Raw genomic sequence first — 27,677 nt, 5'->3', positions numbered from 1 at the left:
CCCCCTCCCCTTGGGAGGAGGCACAAAGAGGGTGTACCCACCCTCAGGGCTAGTAGCCATTGGCTACTAACCCCCCAGACCTAAACACGCCCTTAAATTTAGTATTTAAGGGCTACCCTGAACCCTAGAAAAGGAGATTCCTGCAACTACAAGAAGGACTGCCCAGCTGAAAACCCCTGCAGCGGAAGACCAGAAGACGACAACTGCCTTGGCTCCAGAAACTCACCGGCCTGTCTCCTGCCTTCCAAAGACCCTGCTCCAGCGACGCCTTCCAAAGGGACCAGCGACCTCGACATCCTCTGAGGACTGCTCCTGCTTCGAAAAGACAAGAAACTCCCGAGGACAGCGGACCTGCTCCAAGAAAAGCTGCAACTTTGTTTCCAGCAGCTTTAAAGAACCCTGCAAGCTCCCCGCCAGAAGCGTGAGACTTGCAACACTGCACCCGGCGACCCCGACTCGGCTGGTGGCGATCCAACACCTCAGGAGGGACCCCAGGACTACTCTGATACTGTGAGTACCAAAACCTGTCCCCCCTGAGCCCCCACAGCGCCGCCTGCAGAGGGAATCCCGAGGCTTCCCCTGACCGCGACTCTTTGAACCTAAAGTCCCGACGCCTGGGAGAGACCCTGCACCCGCAGCCCCCAGGACCTGAAGGACCGGACTTTCACTGGAGAAGTGACCCCCAGGAGTCCCTCTCCCTTGCCCAAGTGGAGGTTTCCCCGAGGAACCCCCCCCTTGCCTGCCTGCAGCGCTGAAGAGATCCCGAGATCTCTCATAGACTAACATTGCGAACCCGACGCTTGTCCCTACACTGCACCCGGCCGCCCCCGCGCCGCTGAGGGTGAAATTTCTGTGTGGTCTTGTGTCACCCCCGGTGCCCTACAAAACCCCCCTGGTCTGCCCTCCGAAGACGCGGGTACTTACCTGCAAGCAGACCGGAACCGGGGCACCCCCTTCTCTCCATTCTAGCCTATGTGTTTTGGGCACCACTTTGAACTCTGCACCTGACCGGCCCTGAGCTGCTGGTGTGGTGACGTTGGGGTTGCTCTGAACCCCCAACGGTGGGCTACCTTGGACCAAGAACTAAGCCCTGTAAGTGTCTTACTTACCTGGTTAACCTAACAAAAACTTACCTCCCCCAGGAACTGTGAAAATTGCACTAAGTGTCCACTTTTGAAATAGCTATTTGTCAATAACTTGAAAAGTATACATGCAATTTTGATGATTTGAAGTTCCTAAAGTACTTACCTGCAATACCTTTCGAATGAGATATTACATGTAGAATTTGAACCTGTGGTTCTTAAAATAAACTAAGAAAAGATATTTTTCTATACAAAAACCTATTGGCTGGATTTGTCTCTGAGTGTGTGTACCTCATTTATTGTCTATGTGTATGTACAACAAATGCTTAACACTACTCCTTGGATAAGCCTACTGCTCGACCACACTACCACAAAATAGAGCATTAGTATTATCTCTTTTTACCACTATTTTACCTCTAAGGGGAACCCTTGGACTCTGTGCATGCTATTCCTTACTTTGAAATAGCACATACAGAGCCAACTTCCTACATTGGTGGATCAGCGGTGGGGTACAAGACTTTGCATTTGCTGGACTACTCAGCCAATACCTGATCACACGACAAATTCCAAAATTGTCATTAGAAATTGATTTTTGCAATTTGAAAAGTTTTCTAAATTCTTAAAAGACCTGCTAGGGCCTTGTGTTAGATCCTGTTTAGCATTTCTTTTAGAGTTTAAAAGTTTGTAAAAGTTTGAATTAGATTCTAGAACCAGTTGTAGATTCTTAAAAAGTATTCCAACTTTTAGAAGCAAAATGTCTAGCACAGATGTGACTGTGGTGGAACTCGACACCACACCTTACCTCCATCTTAAGATGAGGGAGCTAAGGTCACTCTGTAAAATAAAGAAAATAACAATGGGCCCCAAACCTACCAAAATACAGCTCCAGGAGCTTTTGGCAGAGTTTGAAAAGGCCAACCCCTCTGAGGGTGGCAACTCAGAGGAAGAGGATAGTGACCAGGAGGAAAATTCCCCCCTACCAGTCCTATCTAGGGAGAACAGGGTCCCTCAAACCCTGACTCCAAAAATAATAGTCAGAGATGCTGGTTCCCTCACAGGAGAGACCAACACCTCTGAAATCACTGAGGATAACCCCAGTGAAGAGGACATCCAGTTAGCCAGGATGGCCAAAAGATTGGCTTTGGAAAGACAGATCCTAGCCATAGAGAGGGAAAGACAAGAGATGGGCCTAGGACCCATCAATGGTGGCAGCAACATAAATAGGGTCAGAGATTCTCCTGACATGTTGAAAATCCCTAAAGGGATTGTAACTAAATATGAAGATGGTGATGACATCACCAAATGGTTCACAGCTTTTGAGAGGGCTTGTGTAACCAGAAAAGTAAACAGATCTCACTGGGGTGCTCTCCTTTGGGAAATGTTCACTGGAAAGTGTAGGGATAGACTCCTCACACTCTCTGGAAAAGATGCAGAATCTTATGACCTCATGAAGGGTACCCTGATTGAGGGCTTTGGATTCTCCACTGAGGAGTATAGAATTAGATTCAGGGGGGCTCAAAAATCCTCGAGCCAGACCTGGGTTGATTTTGTAGACTACTCAGTAAAAACACTAGATGGTTGGTTAACTGGAAATGAAGTGTGTGACTATGTTGGGCTTTATAATTTGTTTATGAAAGAACACATTTTAAGTAACTGCTTCAATGAAAAGTTGCATCAGTATCTGGTAGACCTAGGTCCAATTTCTCCCCAAGAATTGGGAAAGAAGGCAGACCACTGGGTCAAGACTAGGGTAACCAAAACTTCCACTGGGGTGTGACCAAAAGAAAGGGGTTACAAAAACTCCCCAGGAGAAAGTGGGTGACACTAGAAACAAAGAAAAAGAGTCCTCTGTAGGCCCCCAAAAACCAGAACAGGTGGGTGGGCCCCAAGACACAACCCAAAACAAAGGTGGGTACCAGGGTAAGAACTGGGATGCCACTAAGGCATGGTGCCACAACTGTAAACAGTCTGGGCACCACACCAAGGACACTTCTTGTCCCAAAAACAAACCCCAGAACAAAATTCCAGGGGTAACCAGTGTAGCCATGGGAGATGACTCCTCAGATGAGGAGGTCTTCATAGCCTTCAACTGGAAACAGGGCCCAACAGGTGAGTTGGAGATTCCAGAGGGAAGTAGACACTTCCACCACCTACTGGTGAATGGAATCCCAACCACTGCCCTGAGAGACACTTGTGCCAGTCACACTATTGTGCATGACAGGCTGGTGCTCTCAAACCAGTACATCCCAGGTGAGACTGCCAGGGTAAGAGTTAGCCTAGACAGGGTCACTAAGAGGCCTGTGGCTTTAGTGCCCATAGAAGTGGGTGGCACTCTTAGCTGGAGAAGGGTAGTAGTCAGTACAGACCTCCCCCTTGATTGTCTCCTTGGAAATGACTACCCAGAGGTTAGTCAGAGCCCAAGAGAGGAACTGGTCCAGTGCCAGTCCTCTCCCAAGGATTCTGGAAGTCCTGCCTCTGCAGTAAATGCAAGCAGGCCCCAGAAGAAGAAGCAAAGAAAACAGAGTAGGAAGGGTGGACAACCTTTAGCCAAGGTTACAGCAAGCCAAGGAGATTCTGCTCCAGTAGGGGAGAACTCCAAAAATGGCCCTGATAAAGTCCAACCTGACCCACAAGAAGTCCTGGCTAGTCAGGCAACTGTTAAACCTGAGTGGGTGGCTCCTCAGCTAACAGAAGAAAGAGTGGAAGAAGGGTGTTTACTACAAGATGTGGTAACCCCCCACTCTAATACAGCAGACAGGCAACCTGAACCCAAAGAGGCCTGTAACTTAGCCCCTTCCCTTTTAGGTGAAGAGCTAAAGGTGTGGTTCTGGGCACTGACAGCTGTCAGTGGCCTCTGCTGGGTGTTAGCCTTTATGGCTGCACTATCCTTAGCATGGTGGTCTGACCCCATGCCAAATAGCAAGTTAGGCCCCCTGACCATATTGGTCATGGTGGGGTTACTCCAGCTCTGGGTAACCTCTCTGGGTAAGCTAGGGGTAACCCTGGCCAAGATAAAGTTAGCAGAGGTGGATACCTCTAAGACCAAAATAGAAAGAATGGGTGGAGACATTGAAGAGGCAGACAAGAGGCAATTCAGACTAGGTCCTATCACTGTGGAAGTAGGTCAGTTCCCCAAAGGGAATGACCTGAACAGAAGGATGTAAGGCAGAGTAGGCCCTGCAACTAACCAGCCTATTTCTCCTACTCTTCCTCGCCTGACAGACTAGGAAGACTCTCCCAGCTTGGGCTGAGTCTCCTGGCCTGTGGGCTGGGGGGGGCTTGTGTAAAGAAATGGCTCCCTGTTGCAGTTACCCCCCACTTTTTGCCTGATACTGATGCTGACTTGACTGAGAAGAGTGCTGGGACCCTGCTAACCAGGCCCCAGCACCAGTGTTCCTTCACCTAAAATGTACCATTGTATCCACAATTGGCACATCCTGGCATTCAGATAAGTCCCTTGTAACTGGTACTTCTAGTACCAAGGGCCCTGATGCCAAGGAAGGTCTCTAAGGGCTGCAGCATGTCTTATGCCACCCTGGAGACCTCTCACTCAGCACAGACACACTGCTTGCCAGCTTGTGTGTGCTAGTGAGGACAAAACGAGTAAGTCGGCATGGCACTCCCCTCAGGGTGCCATGCCAGCCTCTCACTGCCTATGCAGTATAGGTAAGACACCCCTCTAGCAGGCCTTACAGCCCTAAGGCAGGGTGCACTATACCATAGGTGAGGGTACCAGTGCATGAGCATGGTACCCCTACAGTGTCTAAACAAAACCTTAGACATTGTAAGTGCAGGGTAGCCATAAGAGTATATGGTCTGGGAGTCTGTCAAACACGAACTCCACAGCACCATAATGGCTACACTGAAAACTGGGAAGTTTGGTATCAAACTTCTCAGCACAATAAATGCACACTGATGCCAGTGTATATTTTATTGTAAAATACACCACAGAGGGCACCTTAGAGGTGCCCCCTGAAACTTAACCGACTGTCTGTGTAGGCTGACTAGTTCCAGCAGCCTGCCACACCAGAGACATGTTGCTGGCCCCATGGGGAGAGTGCCTTTGTCACTCTGAGGCCAGTAACAAAGCCTGCACTGGGTGGAGATGCTAACACCTCCCCCAGGCAGGAGCTGTAACACCTGGCGGTGAGCCTCAAAGGCTCACCCCTTTGTCACAGCCCAGCAGGGCACTCCAGCTTAGTGGAGTTGCCCGCCCCCTCCGGCCACGGCCCCCACTTTTGGCGGCAAGGCTGGAGGGAACAAAGAAAGCAACAAGGAGGAGTCACTGACCAGTCAGGACAGCCCCTAAGGTGTCCTGAGCTGAGGTGACTCTAACTTTTAGAAATCCTCCATCTTGCAGATGGAGGATTCCTCCAATAGGGTTAGGATTGTGACCCCCTCCCCTTGGGAGGAGGCACAAAGAGGGTGTACCCACCCTCAGGGCTAGTAGCCATTGGCTACTAACCCCCCAGACCTAAACACGCCCTTAAATTTAGTATTTAAGGGCTACCCTGAACCCTAGAAAAGGAGATTCCTGCAACTACAAGAAGAAGGACTGCCCAGCTGAAAACCCCTGCAGCGGAAGACCAGAAGACGACAACTGCCTTGGCTCCAGAAACTCACCGGCCTGTCTCCTGCCTTCCAAAGACCCTGCTCCAGCGACGCCTTCCAAAGGGACCAGCGACCTCGACATCCTCTGAGGACTGCTCCTGCTTCGAAAAGACAAGAAACTCCCGAGGACAGCGGACCTGCTCCAAGAAAAGCTGCAACTTTGTTTCCAGCAGCTTTAAAGAACCCTGCAAGCTCCCCGCCAGAAGCGTGAGACTTGCAACACTGCACCCGGCGACCCCGACTCGGCTGGTGGCGATCCAACACCTCAGGAGGGACCCCAGGACTACTCTGATACTGTGAGTACCAAAACCTGTCCCCCCTGAGCCCCCACAGCGCCGCCTGCAGAGGGAATCCCGAGGCTTCCCCTGACCGCGACTCTTTGAACCTAAAGTCCCGACGCCTGGGAGAGACCCTGCACCCGCAGCCCCCAGGACCTGAAGGACCGGACTTTCACTGGAGAAGTGACCCCCAGGAGTCCCTCTCCCTTGCCCAAGTGGAGGTTTCCCCGAGGAACCCCCCCCTTGCCTGCCTGCAGCGCTGAAGAGATCCCGAGATCTCTCATAGACTAACATTGCGAACCCGACGCTTGTCCCTACACTGCACCCGGCCGCCCCCGCGCCGCTGAGGGTGAAATTTCTGTGTGGTCTTGTGTCCCCCCCGGTGCCCTACAAAACCCCCCTGGTCTGCCCTCCGAAGACGCGGGTACTTACCTGCAAGCAGACCGGAACCGGGGCACCCCCTTCTCTCCATTCTAGCCTATGTGTTTTGGGCACCACTTTGAACTCTGCACCTGACCGGCCCTGAGCTGCTGGTGTGGTGACGTTGGGGTTGCTCTGAACCCCCAACGGTGGGCTACCTTGGACCAAGAACTAAGCCCTGTAAGTGTCTTACTTACCTGGTTAACCTAACAAAAACTTACCTCCCCCAGGAACTGTGAAAATTGCACTAAGTGTCCACTTTTGAAATAGCTATTTGGCAATAACTTGAAAAGTATACATGCAATTTTGATGATTTGAAGTTCCTAAAGTACTTACCTGCAATACCTTTCGAATGAGATATTACATGTAGAATTTGAACCTGTGGTTCTTAAAATAAACTAAGAAAAGATATTTTTCTATACAAAAACCTATTGGCTGGATTTGTCTCTGAGTGTGTGTACCTCATTTATTGTCTATGTGTATGTACAACAAATGCTTAACACTACTCCTTGGATAAGCCTACTGCTCGACCACACTACCACAAAATAGAGCATTAGTATTATCTCTTTTTACCACTATTTTACCTCTAAGGGGAACCCTTGGACTCTGTGCATGCTATTCCTTACTTTGAAATAGCACATACAGAGCCAACTTCCTACAACAGGCACTAGGCCTACCCACACAAGTGAGGTACCATTTTTATCGGGAGACTTGGGGGAACACTAGGTGGAAGGAAACGTGTGGCTCCTCTCAGGTTCCAGAACTTTCTGTCACCGTAATGTGAGGAAAAAGTGTTTTGTTGCCCAAATTTTGAGGTTTACAAAGGATTCTGGGTAACAGAACCTGGTGAGAGCCCCACAAGTCACCCCATCCTGGATTCTCCTAGGTGTCTAGTTTCCAAACATGCACAGGTTTTTTAGGTTTCCCTATGTGCCGGCTGATCTAAAGGCCAAAATCCACAGCGTGGCACTTTGCAAAAAAAAAAAAAAAAGGTTTGCTTTCTTGGGGAGAATGTGATGGCTATGTTGTGTTTTGGGGCATTTGTGTGGGTAGGCTTAGGACCCGCCACAGGAAGTGAGGTACCATTGTTATCTGGAGACTTGGGGGGAACGCTGGGTGGAAGGAAATTTGTGGCTCCTCTCAGGTTTCAGAACTTTCTGTCACCGAAATGTGAGGAAAAAGTGTTTTGTTAGCCAAATTTTGAGGTTTGCCAAGGAGTCTGGGTAACAGAAGAGCCCCACAAGTCACCACATCTTGGATTCCCCTAGGTGTCTAGTTTAAAAAATGCACAGGTTTGGTAGGTTTTCCTAGGTGCCGGCTGAGCTAGAGGCCAAAATCCACAGCTAGGCACTTTCCAAAAAAACACATCAATTTTCTTCGGAACAATGTGATGCATCCATGTTGCCTTTCCCGTCGTGGGCATTAGGCCTACCCACGCAAGTGGGGTACCATTTTTATCGGGAGACTTTCTCGACAGTGTGTAAAAAAAGACGTCTATGTGAGAAATGCATTGTAATTCACATGCTAGTATGGAGACCCCAGAATTCAGAGATGTACAAATAACCACTGCTTCTCAACACCTTATCTTGTGCCCATTTTGGAAATACAAAGGTTTTCTTGATACCTATTTGTCACTCTTTATATTTCACCAAATGAATTGTTTTATATCTGGTATAGAATGAAAACCCATTGCAAGGTGCAGCTTATTTATTGGCTTTGGGTATCTATGGTTCTTGATTAACCTACAAGCCCTATATATCCCCTCAACCAGAAGAGTCCAGCAGACGTAACGGTATATTGCTATAAAAAATCTGACATCACAGTAAAAAGTTACAGAGTAAAACGTGAAGAAAAATTGCTGTTTTTTACCTCAATTTCAATATTTTTTTATTTCAGCTGTTATTTTCTGTAGGAAACCCTTGTAGGATCTACACAAATGACCCCTTACATAATTCAGAATTTTGTCTACTTTTCAGAAATGTTTAGCTTTCCGGCATCCAGCATTGGTTTCACACCCATTTCTGTCACTACCTGGAAGGCGGCTTAAAGCACAATAAATAGTAAAAATGGGGTATGTCCCAGTAAAATGCCAAAATTGTGTTGAAAAATGTGGTTTTCTGATTCAAGTCTGCCTGTTCCTGAAAGCTGGGAAGTTGGTGATTTTAGCACCGCAAACCCATTGTTGGTGCCATTTTCAGGGAAAAAAACAGTAGCCTTCTTCTGCAGCCCTTTTTTCCATTTTATCCCTTTTTTTTTTTAAACAAAATGTTTGCTGTATTTTGGCTAATTTCTTGGTGTCCTTCAGGGGAACCCTCAAACTCTGGGAACCTCTAGAATCCCTAGAAAAAAAGATGCAAATTTGGCATGGGTAGCTTATGTGGACAAAACGTTATGAGGGCCTAAGCGCGAACTGCCTCAAATAGCCAAAAAAAAGGACTGCCACCTGAGGGAGAAAAGGCCTGGCAGAGAAGGGGTTAATGCTCAAGGTCGGTGTCCTTTGCTAGTTCCTTATTCATATTTTCAAGCAGCTATTATTTAAGTACACAATGTCACTTTCACTTGTATGCAAGTTAAACGTCCTAATTGATTATTAATTTTGGGAGGGGTTCTACAGTGAGTTTGATTTATGTAATGCAACTTCTAAATGATGATTGGTTTATATAAATGTATGTGTATTAGTGCATCCAATACTTCAAACTCTTTCATGTTTTTCTCTTGCCTTTAAAACAAAGCAGTCCCTATGACGATTTGCTCTTTGACTCCTTGGGCGAGTTCCATAGGATATAATGGACTCGTAATACGGCTGGTGGTATATCCGTCACTTTACTGTCACTTTTGGGACGGATTAACACCTCCTCCAAAGTTGTAATCAGGCCCCTTATCTATCTTGAGCTAAACCGTATTTTATTCTGGCTAATAACTAGATTATTGTTCAGCTTCAATTGCCTGTACTAATTCACATTTGTTTGTAAGTTTGAAAAATTTGAATTGACTAACCATTTACTTTTGCCTTCTGTAATGATTCCACATTTTAAATAAACCTTCATGTTTTGCGCTGGAACCTTGTCTTGAGTTGATTTTCCAGTGTGACTTTCCCTGTGTGGGCTGTGTGGTGTTCCTGTAATTGTACGCGTAGGGCCGTCGTCCTTCGGAACTTGCACATGGGTCTGAATTGTCCAATCAGCCCTTTAAATTGTAAAAAGTGCCAACACCAACACAGTAGAAACACAGAATAACATTTTACAAAACATGTGATGTTTTGAAACCCCCAGTTCACAGATACAATATTTTAGAATTCTTTCAAATGAAAGTTTGTCAGGGACGAGCAATGGCTCTCTTCATAGCTGGTAGCCGCTTTGGGTAATCCAACATCAAGCAAAGTACAAAAGAAAATTCAATTACTATTTTAACAACAGATATTATGATTTGCAGACCTGCTGCAAACTAAGACTATTTAATAAATAAATGATGAACCTATAGAAGCCCAATCTGCTTAACTATTGTTCTTTTAAGACAAGACATAACTATCTTCTTAGTAAACTACTCCGAATCCACATATTTTACACTACATATAGGGTCTAATGTTTTAGGACAGTTAAAGGTGAGTTTAGATAAAATAAGTCAAAATAAAGAACTGAATCAAATTCACAGAGTAAAAAAAACAAAATGGCCTGATTTAGAGTTTGGCGGACACGTTACTCAGTCACAAACTTGATGGATATCCCGTCCACCGTATTACGATCTCCATAGTCTATAATGGGATCAATATATGGCAGACCCAAATTAGCGAGCTTTCCCCACAACAAGTCTCTATCTACTTAGTCAAGAGCTGTAGAAAAATCAATTAAAACACCATAAACCACTCCACCTCTTACTTTTATATACTTTTTAGTGATTACTTGAAGCTCTGTGATATTGTCCATAGTGCTATGTTTACCCATACACCCCAATTGCTCCTGAGGAATGCTACTGTTTTCATCAGCCCATACAGTTAGTCTGGATAGCAGACATGTAGCTAAATATTTTCCCACCACAGCCAGAAGAGCGATCTACTGATAGTTGGCAGGACAATTACAATCACCCTTCTTAAATAAAGGCACAATTATACTGCCGGTCCAAGAAAGGGGAGTACTTCTGTTTAGCAAGCAACTTTTAAAAACAACAAATAGAATCTTACTCCACAAGCGAATATCCTGCTTTAATACAGAGATGGGTAATTCATCTGGAGCCATTTCGGCAGAGAGGGGCATAGCTTGAATGGCCAGCTCTATCGCCTTTTCTGAGGGGAAATCATAAGAGTGAGCAATCTCACTTACGAGGGGGCGGTTTGTCTCTACCACATAATGCATAAAGGTTGGAAATAAATTCAATCCAACGAGCCTCAGCTATGGCTACAGGGGATGAGCTCATTGCTGACCCGTAGCCTTCACCAACCAAAGACGTCTAGCCTGCCCCTCTACTGTGGCTTCCTTCAGGTGAATCCAAAGCATATCCCAAGAGTCCCTTGCGAGACGGGCCTTTAGACGCCTCATTCTCCTTTTTAAAAGGGACAACCTTAAGTTCCTTTCGGGAGAATACATTAAGTACTGAATCATAACCAAGGAATTTATTTCCCTATTCAAGGCGAGTAATGGATGAGGAATCACCTTAGATAAATATTTAGGGAATCTTATAGAAGATCTGATTAACAGCTGCTGCCTAAACTTAGCAAAGTGTTCCACTTTATTACCCTCCCAGATATCCAGCATCGCAAGAGCAGATTCTATTATCTCTAACACGCCTGAAATCCTTCTATGATACCACTGGGTCCTGCCTGTCTTTTTTTATCAAAATTGGAGACTAGCCCATTCAACTTCCAGTACCCCGTTGTTAACACGTTCAGATCCAACGAGAATACGAGAGAGCTATGGTTACTGACAGGGGTATTTATGATCTTTAAATCACTTAACAAAGAAAATGAGTTATAACCTAGCACAAGATAATCTAAGATTGCATTTTCCCATGGAGAAACATGCATATATGAAGCTGGCGAATCCGAGAGAGACCTCCCATTTGCTATGATACAATCGCTTCTCCTAAGAAGTTCAAGCAGGAGTTTCCCTCTACTATTTGCTCTTATCAAAAGGGGAAAAACACGAGGTGGGATACGCAGGGCTTCCTCTCTGTCTACCTCCCGAACTTGAAGCAGGGCATGATTAGATTTGCTGCAGTTTAAATTTCCTATTAGAACTACATTAGGCGGGTTGTTCGCTATCACACCATGTCTCCTGGAGGCAGATAAAATCAGGACTTAAAGAACTGAGAAGATGTAACTTCTCCCTACTATACTTTACACCTGAGGCATTCCACAGGACAACTTTTAGGCCAGTGCTAATTGTCGGGGTCACAACATGAATCTAGACCCCGCACCTGATTTAAGACACTCAATAGCCAACCCTACCCATCCAAACCATTATTACATTTTTGATCGGAAGCAATTGATGAGTCCCGCAAGCAGCAGCAGAAGTGCAGGAAAAGCAGCAAGAAGCGGCACACAGCAAAAAGAGCGGAAAGACAGTCAAAGAGAGAAAAAGACGAAGAAAGGTGAAAAAAGGCAAAAGACAGAGACAGACAGATATTGATAGCCAGTAGGCCACCAGGGATGAGGAGCAGGCGGATGCCTGCGGGTGGAGGTGGGCCTCTAACTGACAGACAGCCTCTCACTCAGACCGACAACAGCAGCAGCAGGAGGTGGAGCATCGCAGAAGGGAGCAATCAGACGCTGACTACAAGGTCAGAACATAACTTTTGCCTTAACTCTCTCTTAAGAGAGGCAAATAAAGAGTAATGTGCACACCTATATAGAATAGTCACTGAACTCACAACGACACAGCTGCAAAGTCATCCAATTCGCCAAAATGAGTCCATGGGCAGTGCACTCAATGGAACCTGCAGAATTTTTCAACTTACCAAGTTGCATGCATAAGTAGTCCGATCAGTCCAGACATTTCCCTTTTGTATTGGGATGTGTAGTGCTGTCTTACTAATTAGAAAATTAGGACTACAAGACACAGAATTAAAAAGGAAATTCCAGGACTTTATGTGTTACTCAAACTTGTAACTGGGACAAATGAAAGCTCTGGACTTCCTGTCAAGCACAATAATTGGACTGACCAATATTTCTGCATGAATAAAAGGAAACTAAAACTTTCTGACTTAAGAATTTATTGGAAATTACTTTTAACCAGTCTGGGATGGGACAAAGGTTTTTTATTTCCGCACAGCTTTATTGCTATTCTAAAAGTAATGGCAGCAAGACTAATTCAAACTAAACAGCATGTTCTGGCGCTTTGTTAATCAAAGACAGTGATGGTCCAGTCATTCATTGCATGTCCCCTATCCTAATTAAATAACAAAAATATGATACATTTATATTCATGTACAAATTGAATCAGAGTTGCCCGAGTATATATCCATAGTGCTCATTTACTTCATGGAGTCTGATTCAAAGTTCCCACACAATGGCAAATAAGAGGACAAATGTATAAGGAGCCTTGATTTGACAAAAGATTACAAAAGACCAAGGGTCTGATTTAGAAGAGCTTAGTAGGAACGTAAACGTCAAGAATTTGCTACTTGATTCACCCCCACCTTTGGAAAATAAACGTCCTGGCTTTCCACAAGCAAACTGTCCCAGAGGCAAAAAAGTGTCCTGAGAAGTGAAAGTGGAAAGTCGGACATACTAGAGAACTGCCGATAAAGCCATGCTCACCCACTGCTGTATTTCCAGCAAAAAGGCCCAGTGATGCCAAAAATATGTCCTCATAAACCTTTAACTTTCACAGACAGCCTGTCTGCTCTATTACACTGGCTTTCAAAGCTTGTTTCCACAACCTGATACAAAGTGCTTTAAGTGAGATGGAAACCATGGCAAGGTATCTAAAGTGAGAGTAGCCAGTGAAGAGTAACAGACTACTTTCCAGGAGGTGTGGCCTGTACATTTTGACAGCATGGCCTAAAAATGTGAAGTACAATCCTGTGCTTGACTCAGCATATGACCTAATCAGCATTTGTGTGACATTCTAAGTTTCCATTATTGCACAAGACACATCACACAACTAGAATATACCTACAACAAGCCACACCTCTTGGCTGTCCCTATGGTTGTTAGCAGTGTCAGATAAATAAGTAACAACATTGTCAATAATTAAAAGTAAAAAAAATAAATAAATAAAAATAACATTTGAAAATATGGCTCTAAATTAAGCATTACCAAGGTCTATGGAAGGGACAGTTTTCTTCAAAGTTAGACCTGGCACCCTTAGAGTTGTCTTACCCTAGACTTTTTGCCTTTACTTCCTGTGTTGTTGCTGTATCTTTTTGTTGACCTTTGTACTCTGAGCACTTTACCACTGCTAATCAGTGCTAAAGTGCATGTGGCCCCAGGCAGGATGCCTCGTACTTGACCTGGCTAAGGTGTTTGACTGACTAGAATGGTCTTTTCTACCTCAACTTCCTACAAAAATAGGACTAGGAACCAGTTTTACGGATATGGTTTGTTTACTATACAACATACCAAGGGCCAGAGTATGCATGGGACCCCTGATATCCACCACCATCAGTACTGAAAGAAACACAAGACACAGATGCCCTCTGTCCCCACTCCATTTTGCTTTAGTCGTGGAGTCCCTGGCCATCGCACTCCCTACACAGAAGCGGGAATGGGGCATATCCATGGGTGATGGCGCACATGCAGTCTCCCTTTACGCGGATGACTTTCTCATTTACATGTGCAATATTTCTCACTTCCCCACATCCATCACCACCACTCTTACCACTTTCGCAACATTATCCGCCCCATTGGGTAAATTAGACTAAGTCCTGTATATTTCCATTCCTAGCTGACATGCCTAATCTTGGCCCGATCCCCACTGCTCCCTCCCTCCACTGGCAATCAGACACCTTCTGATATCTGGGGATTCAAATTTACCGGTCAGATAGCTATCTAATAGATGGAAATCAAATGTGTTCTGTGACCTCCCTGAGATCCCAGTTGGTCTTCTGGAAGACCCTACCCTTGTCGGTGACAGGTAGAGTAGCTCTAAAAAACAAGCATTTGCAATGCAACGGGTCTCGCGTTTGCTCATGTTAGAGCTGATAGCGCTGCAAACTGCTAACCCGACATTTCACCTATCGGCAAAAGTGCATTTATGTACCTAACCCAAAAAAGTGCAATTAACTATGTAAAGCGCTCGACTTCTGCCAAGCGAAATCGCGCTAGTAAATTAGAGAAAAAGTCGTCCAAGAGCCGGACAGAAAACAGCGAGCCTCGCATGTTTTCTGTACTTGGTCGCTGCGCTCAAGGAGGGCTAGCCACCGGAAAAGGCATCACGTATGCATGCCTTCGACTAATGAAAGCAAGCAGATTTTAATAGGCAAGCCCACGAACCAATGAAAAAAACTGACGTGACGTCGACAGGGCTCCGAGCCCTTTTCTAACTACTACAGCGTCTCGCTGCGATACGCACGCGCGAGCGCTTGCAACACAGGCTCGACCCTAAAAATGGCAGCTATGCTCCACCTGCTCTACTTTTTTTGGGGAAACTTACCCCTATACGTTCCGGCTTCCTTCTTTTACTCTTTCCAACAAACCATCCGTGAGCTTCTATGGCACAACTCTAGATGCAGAGTAGCACTAACCAAACTCTACGGAGGCACGGACCCGGGTGGGCTGGCACTCCCTAATTTTGAAGTCTACTACCTAGCAGCTCAGCTACAGTGGATATCTAGGTGGCTAGCCACTCAAAACCTGCATAAAAATGCCACATTATCCCCAGTTTGGAAACTCCTGGACATACTTCACTTGCTCCGTCCATGCGCACAGCATTATATACCCAAGGTCCCATTACTGCATGTGGTGTATTGCTGCTTCCGCAGAAATATTTATCTCACAAGGGCAACGCCCTCCTACACACCGGCCATTGCAGTATTAGAGACGCCAGGTGGTCCATGCGTAAACTCCTCTATGGAGTTAACATTATGGCATGGGGTTGGAATCCACACGTTTGGGGATCTATATGACACCATACCCTCCTCCCCTACCACACCTTGAAGGAAGAGAGTGGCCTACCTCCTGGTGGTTTCCTACTACACCTCTCCATAATAAGTGCACTAGGAAAGGCATGGGGGAAAATGACTTGCAAACCTCCCACACATCTTACAATGGAGTATTTACATGTATTTGGCACTGGGACACTTGGTGTATTGGCTGGCAGAGTACCTAAGACAACACACTTCCCCACCACTCACTCACATCATTCCACAATCGCTGGGAAACTGATTGGGAGCCCTATACACAGACAAGCAATGGTCCAGCTTGCTGGAAAGCCCGACAAAGGTGCCAATGAATGCCAGATTTCACCTCATCCAATAATATATTACACATAATGCTTATTTAACACCTGCTAAAATCAATCAATATTTCCATTGAACTGACGCAGACTGCCCAAGCTGTCACTTAATAAATGCAGACCTTCTGCACAGGATGTGGCCCTGCCCGATTATACGGAACTACTGGGATATGGTGGGACAAGGATTGCAGCACTGTGTGAACCACACAATCCTGATTACAAGGGAGACCTGTATGTTGGGACTCTTCCATACAACTAAAAATAACCGTGTTATTGCGAGATTTCTAGACTAAGAATTTATACTAGCCAAGAGACTCATCACTCGCAGATGGAGGTCACCAGACCCACCCACATATGAAGCCTGGCTGCAATCAATGACGATCTGGGCGCAGGCAGAGAGCGCTGGCCTTCGCAGGGAGGACGTCCTCTGCCTCCATAAATACCCCATAGCCACTAATTGGGACGCAATACTCACCGACCTACACACGCCTCTAACTACCATGCCACCCCATGAGCTTGGTCCACCACTGGGAGATGCTGCAGACAGGGAAGGACATTTGTCCTCATTTAGCTAGCCGCAAGCACAAGTCCAACTATTAACGGAACTTACTCCGTACACTAACTTATGGTTGTGCGTAACCATGCCACAAGATACAATCTCCACCGGATGATTAGTCACTCATCCACACAGATGTAACAGTATGCTTGATAATTAAATGCATATAGCGCTCTTTACATTTTCCCTCCTTTCATTACTTTCGATTTTTTTTTTTTCTTCAAAGGCCCCTTCCTAATGTAAATGCCTCATTTATAGTTTTCTTACCAACTGGATAAATTGTTGTCACTTGTTAACGTACATACAGGATCTGCTGACACCATTATAAATGCGGACACAGTTATTGAAGGCCTGCTTAAACTCTGCAACTTTTTCATAGCACTAGTGTATTGTAAAGATTACCTATTGCATGAAATAACACACTGAACTGACACACCTTGCGAATATTACTGCAGGTATTTATCATGCAGGTATTTGACAATTGTACTGATAAGTATAATATTACCAAAAACCCAAGTTGAATTTCAAACAAGCATGCTGTAATGTAATTACTAACACTGTAACAGCACTGAGATTTAAATACTTAATAAAAACAGATTCAAACAAAATAAATATGTGCTAAAGTGCATTTGATTCTCCCCAAAACATGGTAACATGGGTGTACACACAATTGACATATTTAATTTACCTGTAAGTCCATTGTAGAGTGGTATGCCATATAGACAGGGCCTGTAAATTAAATGCTACTAGAGGGCCTGCAGCACTGATTGTGCCACCCACTTAAGTAGCTCTGTAAATATGTCTCAGGCCTGCCCCTGCAGAGACTGTGGGTGCAGTCTCACTGCCACACCAATCTGGCATCTAAAACCTCTTACCAAGCCCAGAACTCCCCTTTTCGTACATATACGTCACCCCTAAGGTAAGGCCTAGGAAGCCCATAGGGCGGGGTGCTATGTAAGTAAAATGTATGACATGTACTTGTAAGTTTTACATGTCCTGGTAGTGAAAAACACCCAAAGTCGTTTTTCACTGTTGTGAAGCTTGCTCCACTCATAGGCTAGCATTGGAAATTCCCCTATATACGTTTCAGAGGCAATTTCTGATCTGAAAGGAGTGGCACTGTCAGGTTTGGTATGAGTACAATGGTAGTGGGAAATCCTACTTACTGGTGAAGTTGGATTTAACATTACTATTTTAGAAATGCCACTTTTAGAAAGTAGGCATTTCTCTGCACTTACTGCTCTATGTGCCTTGCAGCCTGTCTCCAATCCACGTCTGTCTGCGCTGGTTGACAGCTCCCCTTGTGCATTCCACCAGACAGCCATAAACACAGGACACTCAGCTGCATCTGCATTCTGATGGGTGTTCATGGGCAGGAAGGGTGGAGGCGCTCTCACTTACACTTCAAAGGCTACGGGCTTGACCAATACAAACAACTGATAACACCCCACGAGTCTCCTGGCAGACAGGACTGGGTTGAAAGGGGAATTGGTGCACTTCAAAACCACTTTTTGAAGTCTCTTCCACTTCAAAGGCACATTTGAGTGTGTATATATATTGGGTCAGGGATCCCCTAAAGTCAGGCACTTCTGGACCTACAACTGGACTCTGTCGGAGGGACTGCTGTGCTTCCAAAAGGACTCATCTGGACTGCCTTTTCAAAAGGACTGCTCTCCTGCTTGTTGCCCTGCTGTTCCCTGACTTTGCTGGAAAGACCCTGCCTTCCCCCACAAGTGATCCAAGGCCTTGGACTGAGCATGGCTCCTGTTAAGAAGTCTCAGGATCATCAAAGACTTTACCAGAGAGAGAAAATCCACTGCGTCAGAAAATTGGTGCAACACCTGCAAAATTTGACACAGCGCCTGTCTTGCCGCTGAAAATTGCTGCATCGCCTACCCGATCAACAGCGCCGGTTTCATCCTCCCAGCACGGTTTGGATTTGCCACGCATCGTCCCTGGGCATCAAAATATCCCCTCACCGCAGTAAGGATCCAAGGCTTCACCCTGGAATCAATGCATCACCTTGCCCACGAGGAAAGAATTGATGCAACACCTCTGCCACGCCAGAAAAAAACAAATCGATGCATCACTTTACTTTCGGATCCATCACCTCCTCTGTGGCCCAGTGCGTCGTTATTTTTGACACATCCCAGATACTTTGTGCTAAAAAGATACAACCATTGATTCCTGTGGATTAAGACTTTCCTAAACCTCTAAAAAGAGATATCTTGACTTGTGCATATTGGATTCCTGTCATTTTGGTCTTATTTTATTCAGATAAATATTATTCATTTTTCTAAACTGGTGTGGAGTACTTTTTGTGGTGTTTTCACTGCCTTACTGTATGAGTTATTGCATAAATACTTTACACATTGCCTTTGAAGTTAAGCCTGTTGGCTCTGTGCCAAGCTACCAGAGGGTGAGCACAGGATAATTTAGGTTGTACTGTGACTTACCCAGAATAGAATGGCGGTCCCTACTTGGACAGGGTGCATAACTCTGCTAACTAGAGACCCAATTTCTAACAAAGTCTCAATCACTCCACTCCCCTTTTACACCACTTTCCTATACAGTTTCTCTCTCATTTAGACACATACGTTTTTTCTTCTGACGTCTTTCTGAAAGTCTTGTTTTGCATAACCATAATCATCTCTTTTCACTCTGTTTAGTTTAGTCACTTCCCTTCACCGCCCCCCCATCTCATACATACATATACACACACACACACACTCGCTGAAGTGTAAACACAGCATTTTTTTTAACGTTTGGTGCTGTCAGCACTTCAACAACTGTGTATACCTCCTTCACATGCAACAAAAAATGGCACGGCCTATTGCTGTGTGTACTCCGTCGAGAGGCTAAGGATTGGCTGGGCATGTAGTTTTAATAGGTGCATGACCCACTGACACACAGGGTAAGAATTCCAGGGGTCTCAATTTACCCAGTCCCGTACACTTATCCGTACCTGCACTCACCCAGAACGAGTACATAGTAAGCTTTATAAAGGTCTCATTTGTTACATGAACGAAAAATTCTGAAACACAACATATGCGAGAATCAAATACCCATAAGAATGAAAGATGAAGTAAAACACGTGAAATACAAACAGAGGCTGCGTCTCTAATGGGGATTAATTTAAACATTTTTACAATTATTGTTCCGAAATTGATCAGTGCTTTTACCTGTAAAGTTAAAAATATGAATACAGACCTAGCAGGGACCCACCAGTTTCAATCAGTTCTAATTACTGTGGGGGCAAGATAGTGGCAAGACCCGACCCAATTAATTTAAAGCCCAAATTACAAACGAAAAACTGGTTTCAGGTCACAAGGAGCTTGGGCAATTTCTAAAGGCAAATACATTGGTACTGTGGCACCGACTCTATTCCAAATGACTCCAAATACCGACCTCATTCAAGAAAATAAACAGCATGCTTATACATCCAACATAAGCTAACCAACTCTCCCCCAACAAAAGAATGTAATAGTACATTACTTGCTAATATAGTCCGTGTACTCAGGATAATCTCTGTCGCCCGTTACTGAATATTTTAATAAGTGTCATTTGCCTATAAATGTCAGTACTTCCGGGTCGTAAACAGCCAATCCCACCGCTGAGTATATTCTGGGAGTTGTCGGCGAATGGGAGGGACTCAATGTTGTAAAGCCGCCCGCACTGCAGCACTCAGCCAATCCTAGTGCGATACATAGTACCCGAGGAGCTAATTGGTTTTGAAGGCGGCACGTGCTTCCGCGAAGTAAATACAAACCCAAGGGGTACTCAGCGTGCTGAAGTAGTGGGTAGGGTCACGGTTCTGGCAGTAACCCGTGCTGTGGTAAGTGCTATCTGCCCTGGCAAACTCCGCCTTTATATCCAGAATAGAATTGAGGAAGGAGGGCAGGTTGGATTAGTCTTCACCTCGGTTTGTGTGAGCGAGTGATGATCGGAAGAGTTCACGGGGTACTTGTGGCGACCGGTCCGATGAAGTACTGCATACTTTTCCTGGCATCGGACTGGTGAAGAGAGTAATTAATGGGTGCGTCTGAGTGTCTGTCCGGATAAGGGGCTGCAGCTAAGCCACTGGTGACATGCCATGTTTAGCATTTAATGGCAATGTATACACAGCGTTCTTTTTTGGAAAGTATTTGGATTCGATCCCTGTAGCTATGCGATTCAAACTCCTGACACCTGACTGCGCTTCAATTCTGGTTATGTCAGATGAAAAGAACATTGAACCGGGTTAAATGCGCTCGGCGCGGCACTCTTACCTGTCCTTATAGAAGGCGCACATTGTCTCACTCGTCTTTGCATTTTCTATAATAAAAATACCTTTTTCTTTGTGTGAAAGAGATTTTCATAGCACAATTCTGCCCCATTACTTTCATTGCAACGCGGTTTTAGCATTGCTAAATTGTGAGATATTTAATGACTTTTTAAGCCCTCCTTTACTTAGAGAACGGTTTTAATCTGTTTTCAGACTTTAAATAGAACCGTATGTAAATTATGATAGCCTTCAAGTGATAGTTTGACAATTAGAAAATAACAGCCGTTGGTCTTAATTTTGACCGGCTATAATCCGTGAATTTTACTAAACAACTAACGAAGAGCGTAAATTATAAAGTAGAATGAGAAATTATATACAGAACATACGATGGACGTGTGTAGGCACACGTGTCAGTTGTTAGCAGTACAGCGCAAGAAAGGGAAAAGATTGACAAAATCGCTTAGAATACTTTACTAGAGCAGTATAACACAAAGTTCCAGGATGTAAAAATCCCAAATTATGGAAATTTCATCAGTACCTTGTCAGCTAGAAGGATCTAGTAACACGACCCAAGCCCACAACCATCTGACCAGATCAGACCTTTTTATTTAGCTCCAACGTAATTGTGTGCTTGATAGTAGAGTAGCTGTGACCTTTTCTGGTTCAGTCTTTATAGAGTAGACTTAAGCAACTGTTGTTTATTTTGCCCACTTGTAATCATAGACCCCAACATTCAATATGTGGAGGCATTTTGAACTTTGGATTTCCAAAGGTGGCCAGCAAAGCTTGATGATCTGTCACATGCGTAAAAGACGGAACATGTGGAAATATTCACAAACCCACACTACTACTAAACTCTTTTTCAGGTTGAGAATAAGCACGTTCAGTCTAGGACAAACTCTTACTTCCATATGCCAAAATATGTCTGTGTGCGCCGGGTATGCCCAGATGTGGGTCCCGGGCTCACTGCGCCACTGGATTCAAGCTAGCCTCGCTGATGAAGGGTGATACCCTAAAACCTGTCCCAGTATGCTTGTTTTTGGTCCAGGGAGATCCTGGTCTGGCAGTTCGGGCTAGACTGTTCCCATTGGGAACAGGGTCAAGACTGATTTACATATGGCTGGGTCCAAACTGGGGTGGCATGGTGAGCAAAAGAATTGATGAATTAAACCCAGATCTGTGACTGGGGGGGTGAATGTTTGATTGTTTCCGCATTCCATCCATCATTTGTGTTTGTTTACAATAGGTCTTCGAGCATTTTTGTGCATGTTGTGCTGTGCAAGGATTGCTCCTAACTCAACTGGGCTAGCGTCAACAACAACTTCTATATGTAGCTTTGGATCCAAATATGCCATTCAGTAGCATTTTCAATAGCTTGTTTTATTCTCTTAAAACTTTGCTTGTGTTCATGTGACCAGTGAAATTAAACATTCTTTTTCGTCAACTCTTTCAGTGGAGCACTCACAGTGGCAAAGTCTTGTATGTATCTGGAACTGTAACTGGCCATGCCAAGGAATGGGCTTAACATGGAAACATTTTGGGGCGACTGGCAGTTGATAGCACTTGGACTTTAGCTGAATATGGTTTCATGCCCCCATTAGAAAAGATATGGCCAAAGAATTTCAGCTTTGTCTTATTGAATTCACACTCACCGTTAAACTTCCACCAACAAGTAAACAACTCACTTGATTGAGAGGTTTATTATGTTCCTTCTGTGTAGCTCCGAAAACGAATGTCATTGTTATAAATTCTCTGCAGCTGATGAGACACTCAAACTGAGTCTTTTATATTAAAACAGACCAATATGAATAGAAAAGGTTATAATGTATGTGCAATTATCCTCAAGTATCAACTGATGATAGCCTTTATTTGAATCAAGGCAAGAGAAGACTTTGGCACTGTTCAGTTGTGTTATCCTATCAGCATTGTGCAACCTGGATGTCTTTCTCTTTCAGTTGCCTAGTTCGATTAACGTATATCCGCGCAGATGTGTGCAGCTCCTTCACTGTCTTTTTTGGGCACTACCAAGATAGGAGAAACCCATGGCATCGGACCAGTAGAGCGCTGAATGATATCATGCTTAAGTAATAATTTGAGTTCTTTTCAACAGCCTCTTGTAAATGAAATTCAGTTTTTCTGTATCTTTGAGCAACAGGACACCCATCCTCATTAATAAGCAATTCTACTTTCATAGTCTTAAGTTATCCAAACCCATGAAACAGTGAAAGGAACTGACTTACTGTTTCGTTAGTTGCATTCATGTTGTAGTTCACTGAGGTCAGTCCCATATCATCACCTGTGCTGAAACTGAGTAAACAGGCACTTTATATCGTACCTTGAAGCACGTGGATGGGTGCTTGCACTTTTGTTTTCTTGTGTTTCATAGTCGTTACGAATGAACCTTCACTTTTCAAGAGTGTTGATGCAGCCTAGGTGTACACTTTAGTTTTCAATGGCGTCAGCTGTGGCTAAGAAGATAGTTCATTATATTTTCCCACAGGCATAATATTTATCGACACACTACTGTCAACGATGACAGGTATGGAACAACTGTTTATTTTCAATGTAATCTTCAGACAGTGTCTGAATGATATTGGTGCTTTTTCATGTTGACTTATCTTTGACTGGTATTTTTCTTCACATGCGGCCAGTCCAACATGTACTCATTTTTCTGTGGAAAGCATCAACATTGCACAGTCATCTTCTTCACTTTCATGTGATACTAACAAACTTCGTGATGATGATTTAGATGATGATCGACTTTGGTTGGTGTCGATTTGTCTCAACTGATGTTGTCGCTTGGGCTTGTGGGCATGTGTCAGAGGTCACTTCTGGAATGTTCCGTTAGCCATTTTGTCTTCTCTTCCTGGCACACTACATTTTCCTTCACCTTGCAAACCATTACAAAATGGTTCTCCTTCACCCAGCCTTTGCATATCTGTCCAATGGCAGGACCTTTACCTTCATGTGGAAATGACAATCCGCACCTGAAACACAACTTCTTTTCCTTTGAACACATAACATTGTGACATATAGCTTTGTATTTCTGCTCACTTTTCATGTCCATGACTGACTCACTTTGGGCACCTTCGGCCCCCATGTCTGCACCTGGTCGATCATCACGCTTTTTACCTCTGGCAGCCATGAGAACTCACTTCAGACTAAGAATCTCTCTCAGGATTCGTCGTCTGAATGAATCTGACAGGCATTGGTTAATAACTCTGATGTTTTGCTTCTTCGTAATTAAATTAATTGAATCTGCAGTGTTTGAGTGTATCCAGTCTCTCAACAAATTTGTCTGTGATGCCACCAACTCTTTATCATTCTAAACTGAAAATGTAACTTTTGTAATCTACATTTGGCATTGGATTGAACTTGAGGTTCAAAGCTTCTTTAGTTTGACAGTACAAAACTTCACCAGCTAGCAGCATTTTCTTTATGACTTCTTTTACATCATCACCAGCAAGATTTTTCCGGTACTTTATAATCTTTTTGTATTCTGTTTCTTCTAAAGCATCAATGAAATGATCACAGTCTCTATCCGGCAGTCCATCTATCGCCAATATTTTACTTTTTGGCGGTATCGAATGATGATGGTGGTGGAATCAGAAAGGCGGAAGCAATGTAACTATTAACAGGGTTGGCTGACACTGCAACTGGAGCTCCTTCCAACTCCACTCGGCGGTTTTGGTGAATTTGTTCCTGCAAACCATCTCTGAGTCCTTGTGATGTTCTGCCTCTGGGTCATCTTAAACCATCTGTGGAACTGTGACCTCTTTCTTGGTCTCCAATAGAGCCCTTCCCTTTCTGGAGACTTCTGGAGTTGTGCTGAACCACCACCAGCAGCTTTGGTGCTGTTGCTTGTCAGGTACGGGACAGCTCAGTGAGCAGAACCCTTGTGCTGCTTCTTCGGTCTCCTCGCCCGCCACTGAGGTTGTAAAACTCTTCTGCTCTGATAAGTGTAACAACAGTATGCTTTGTTATCATCTGTTCTGTCAGGTAGCACTCTTTTCTGTATCTGTTTGTGGCCGCCTTTTGCATTAACACTCCTTTTAATGTATAGCTTTTAATTGCATAGTAGCACTGTACGTCTCTGTACGGCATTGCCAGTATTTCCTTGATCAATGATGCTTAGGCTTCTCAGTGAAGCTTTCTTTATCTTCAAACGTTCACACCGGCTGGAGTTGCACTTTGACTCAACATACGCCAAACATTGATTCTGCACTTCAACAAAGGCACATGTGACCAGCACGAGCAGTTTGCTTGGACCATGGCAAACTCTCTGGGAGAGCACTGTCGATCTTCAGGTTATTTATGCCCTATCTCATCACGAGTTGTAGCACCCCCCCCCCCAGCCAGGGTACCGCCTATGAATATGCCACACATGGAGCTACGTTTTACATGTCTTTATTCCTCTGTGTATAACCGCAAACTCAACATTCTGAACCTACATTCACTTCCTCATGTTTTAACGCTTACGTCGCAGATCTACAGAGTTCTTCAGGAGCCGAAAGAGTTCTGTCATTCTTACTCACACAGCACTACACTGACCTCAGACCGTTAATGTCCTATTTTGTTCAATAGAGCTTGTCACCTGTGTCAAGATTTTTTTAGGTCTGCCATAAGCCAAGACCCTTTGATTTTACTAAAGTTATAAGTACAATATACTTAAAGGGGCTTTCAGCCAGTTCTAGTCATCAATTGGGCTGTTGTGTCATTCACATTTTGCTTCTGCCCATTATTGAAAACATCATGGAAAAGAGGGTCAGCCTTCTTCAGCCACTGGCAAACTCCACTTTGAGTGACTGCAATTTGCTCGTTTACAAAGAGCGCAGCCACACTTAAGGTAGTTCCCTTTAGTGTCAGTGTTTTGTTTTTATTGTATTATTATTATTAATTTACTGTTGCCTTTGTGTTTAAAGGTGAGTGTGATTGCAGGACACCTTTGTTGCCTTTGATTTGAGCACTGAGCACATTCCAATGTTATCATTTCCTGACTCCACCTAATCCTGTTGTAAATTCCTTTTGGCATGTTCTTTCTTTATCTAATTACTGGTATTTCACAGCATACCAGATTCTGTCCATTAGAAAATGTTCTTTATAAAGTTATCTTTTTAGTATGCATGCAATGAAGTGCATTTATTTCTACACTCCTGTATGTCAAGCTGGTATGTATCTTAATTGAGGACTACAGTTATACTTGTAAACCAGTGTAGACTGTATGTCTTGCTTGTGTGGCTTCTTAGTTTGCTTTCAGAGCTGTTGTATGTTGTGCTTATATGGACATTTAAAATTCTATTTCTAATTGAACCTGTGCTACTTATTTCAATTTCCCGTCCTAGCTTTCTATTTATCCACCTATCCGCTGGGAACACTATTATTTCAGATCTATCTATTTTTGCAACTCTACCTATCTATTTATCACTCTAAGCACCACTCTCGATCTGTGCAATCTTCTTAATGTAAGCATCATATTTATCGCTCTATCTAGCTATGCAACACAATCTGTACAACACTCTCTATCAGCCTTTGCTAACCTTTCTGTGTATCTGTATTTTCAATTCTGTACAAAAACGTTACAAAAAGGGATTTGTAAAGGCAACATGCTGGCAGCCATAGCCAGACCAATGTACTTTTTTTGGGGGGGGCTGGATTTGGCCAAAACCATTTGATTTTATTAAAATTATTTATATAACCTAATTAGTTATACAGGTTTGGAGTCATACTTTCTCCATTAGTCTGTAGTTAGGTCATTACGATTTTTCTTCCACCCACTCCAGCATGCATAATGAGGCAATGGTCAGCTCACTTCAACTGTTGGCTGACTTCACTGTGAGTTATGGCATGCTTCCCTTTCTCAAGGAGCACATCCAAACACAAAGTAGTTCCCTTCGGTGTCAAGTACTAGTATGGCAATGAGTGCTTTTGTGAGACCAAAAAATATTTATGCCTTTGGTCACTGGTTAGTTTTGTTTGTTTGTGTTTTTTTTAGATTAAAGGGTTGCCGTCACCTAACAATAATGTTTTGCAGAATAAAACAAGAGTTGCCAAAGTCAAAAGGCTGGTAGGCAATGCCAGACCTCCGAGCTTTGGCAGTGCTTGTTCATGATGTAGACTAACTCCTAAAAAGACCCAGGCTTTTCTTTGACCTACTCCATTACCCACATGATCTTTACGTCTGTTGTTGGTGAATGGTTTAATGCCATTCACTGTCAGATCCTGATGTCAAACTGCAGTCAATATGTGTCAAATGCACATATTTGCAGATACTTACAAATGCATTTACAAAGGAGTTTTTGACACGGAGAGCCGGAGTGAAAAAAATCAATGACCAAAGGTCTGTTTATTTTTGCTGCAGCAAAGAGGACAGGTTTACCACTGGCATCCCAGGCCCGAAGTAAAGTGTGCTGGCATGAAGCGTTAAACAGTGATATTTATACTTATACATCAAAGGATACATAAAGTGTGTAAATAATGATATACGTCATACAGATATTTTAAGGAGTTAATCAGTTTTCCACACACCGGTTCCATTCCCAGCTTTGTCCTTGCCTCCCCTCTGCAGCTGCCTGACTCCCCACATTCTTGAGACCCTTCAAAGGATTACGTGGTTCAAAGGTATAGATATCAGCCTTTCCCTCCCCAAAATCAAACAGCCGAGGTCGGTTAGTTATTTTGAACACATGATTATAATGAGTAACGTGCCCCGGTTAGGGAAAGAAACCAGCTGCAAGCCTGTGGTGTGGAACCAGGCTTATTTTACTTAAACAAATATACATAAGATAACATATGTGATAGACAGTGCGTTCAGAGACAAAAAAGCTCAAACTTACACGTGTAAAAGAAACGAATCAATTCAAAATGGATTCTAACATATGGTTTCTTGCGCAGCACTCAGATGCTTTTTAATTTTAGAGCAAACTTAGTCTGCAGTTGCCTTCTGTCGCATCACAGGCAATTTCATTGACATGGAAGTCACTACATTTTTTCTTTATTACTCGTCTGTAATGCCCTTCTGTTATCAATGCGCTTCATTTTTGATTGTATGTATTAGCCCTGTGCATTTGAAGTACCCTA

At 44.0% G+C, this 27,677-nt stretch overlaps 1 protein-coding gene and 1 long non-coding RNA gene across 6 annotated transcripts in view; one reads left to right on the top strand and one right to left on the bottom strand.

Moving 5' to 3' along the window:
• The window catches only part of CCAR1 (cell division cycle and apoptosis regulator 1), a 1,667,827-nt gene extending 1,647,893 nt beyond the window's left edge, over positions 1 to 19,934 (bottom strand). For all 4 annotated transcript variants that reach the window (XM_069240502.1, XM_069240501.1, XM_069240500.1 and 1 more), the window contains exon 1: positions 19,832 to 19,934. The gene's annotated coding sequence lies outside the window, so the exon portion shown is untranslated. The remainder of the gene's footprint in view (positions 1 to 19,831) is intronic.
• Positions 19,935 to 20,068: 134 nt separating this feature from the next.
• The window catches only part of LOC138302116 (uncharacterized), a 127,565-nt gene continuing 119,956 nt past the window's right edge, over positions 20,069 to 27,677 (top strand). For both annotated transcript variants that reach the window (XR_011205284.1, XR_011205283.1), the window contains exon 1: positions 20,069 to 20,171. This is a non-coding gene — a long non-coding RNA (uncharacterized lncRNA). The remainder of the gene's footprint in view (positions 20,172 to 27,677) is intronic.

Source organism: Pleurodeles waltl, chromosome 6, assembly GCF_031143425.1.
Source record: "Pleurodeles waltl isolate 20211129_DDA chromosome 6, aPleWal1.hap1.20221129, whole genome shotgun sequence".
In the NCBI taxonomy this organism is placed as follows: domain Eukaryota; kingdom Metazoa; phylum Chordata; class Amphibia; order Caudata; family Salamandridae; genus Pleurodeles; species Pleurodeles waltl.
This window is presented reverse-complemented; position numbering and strand designations above follow the sequence as displayed.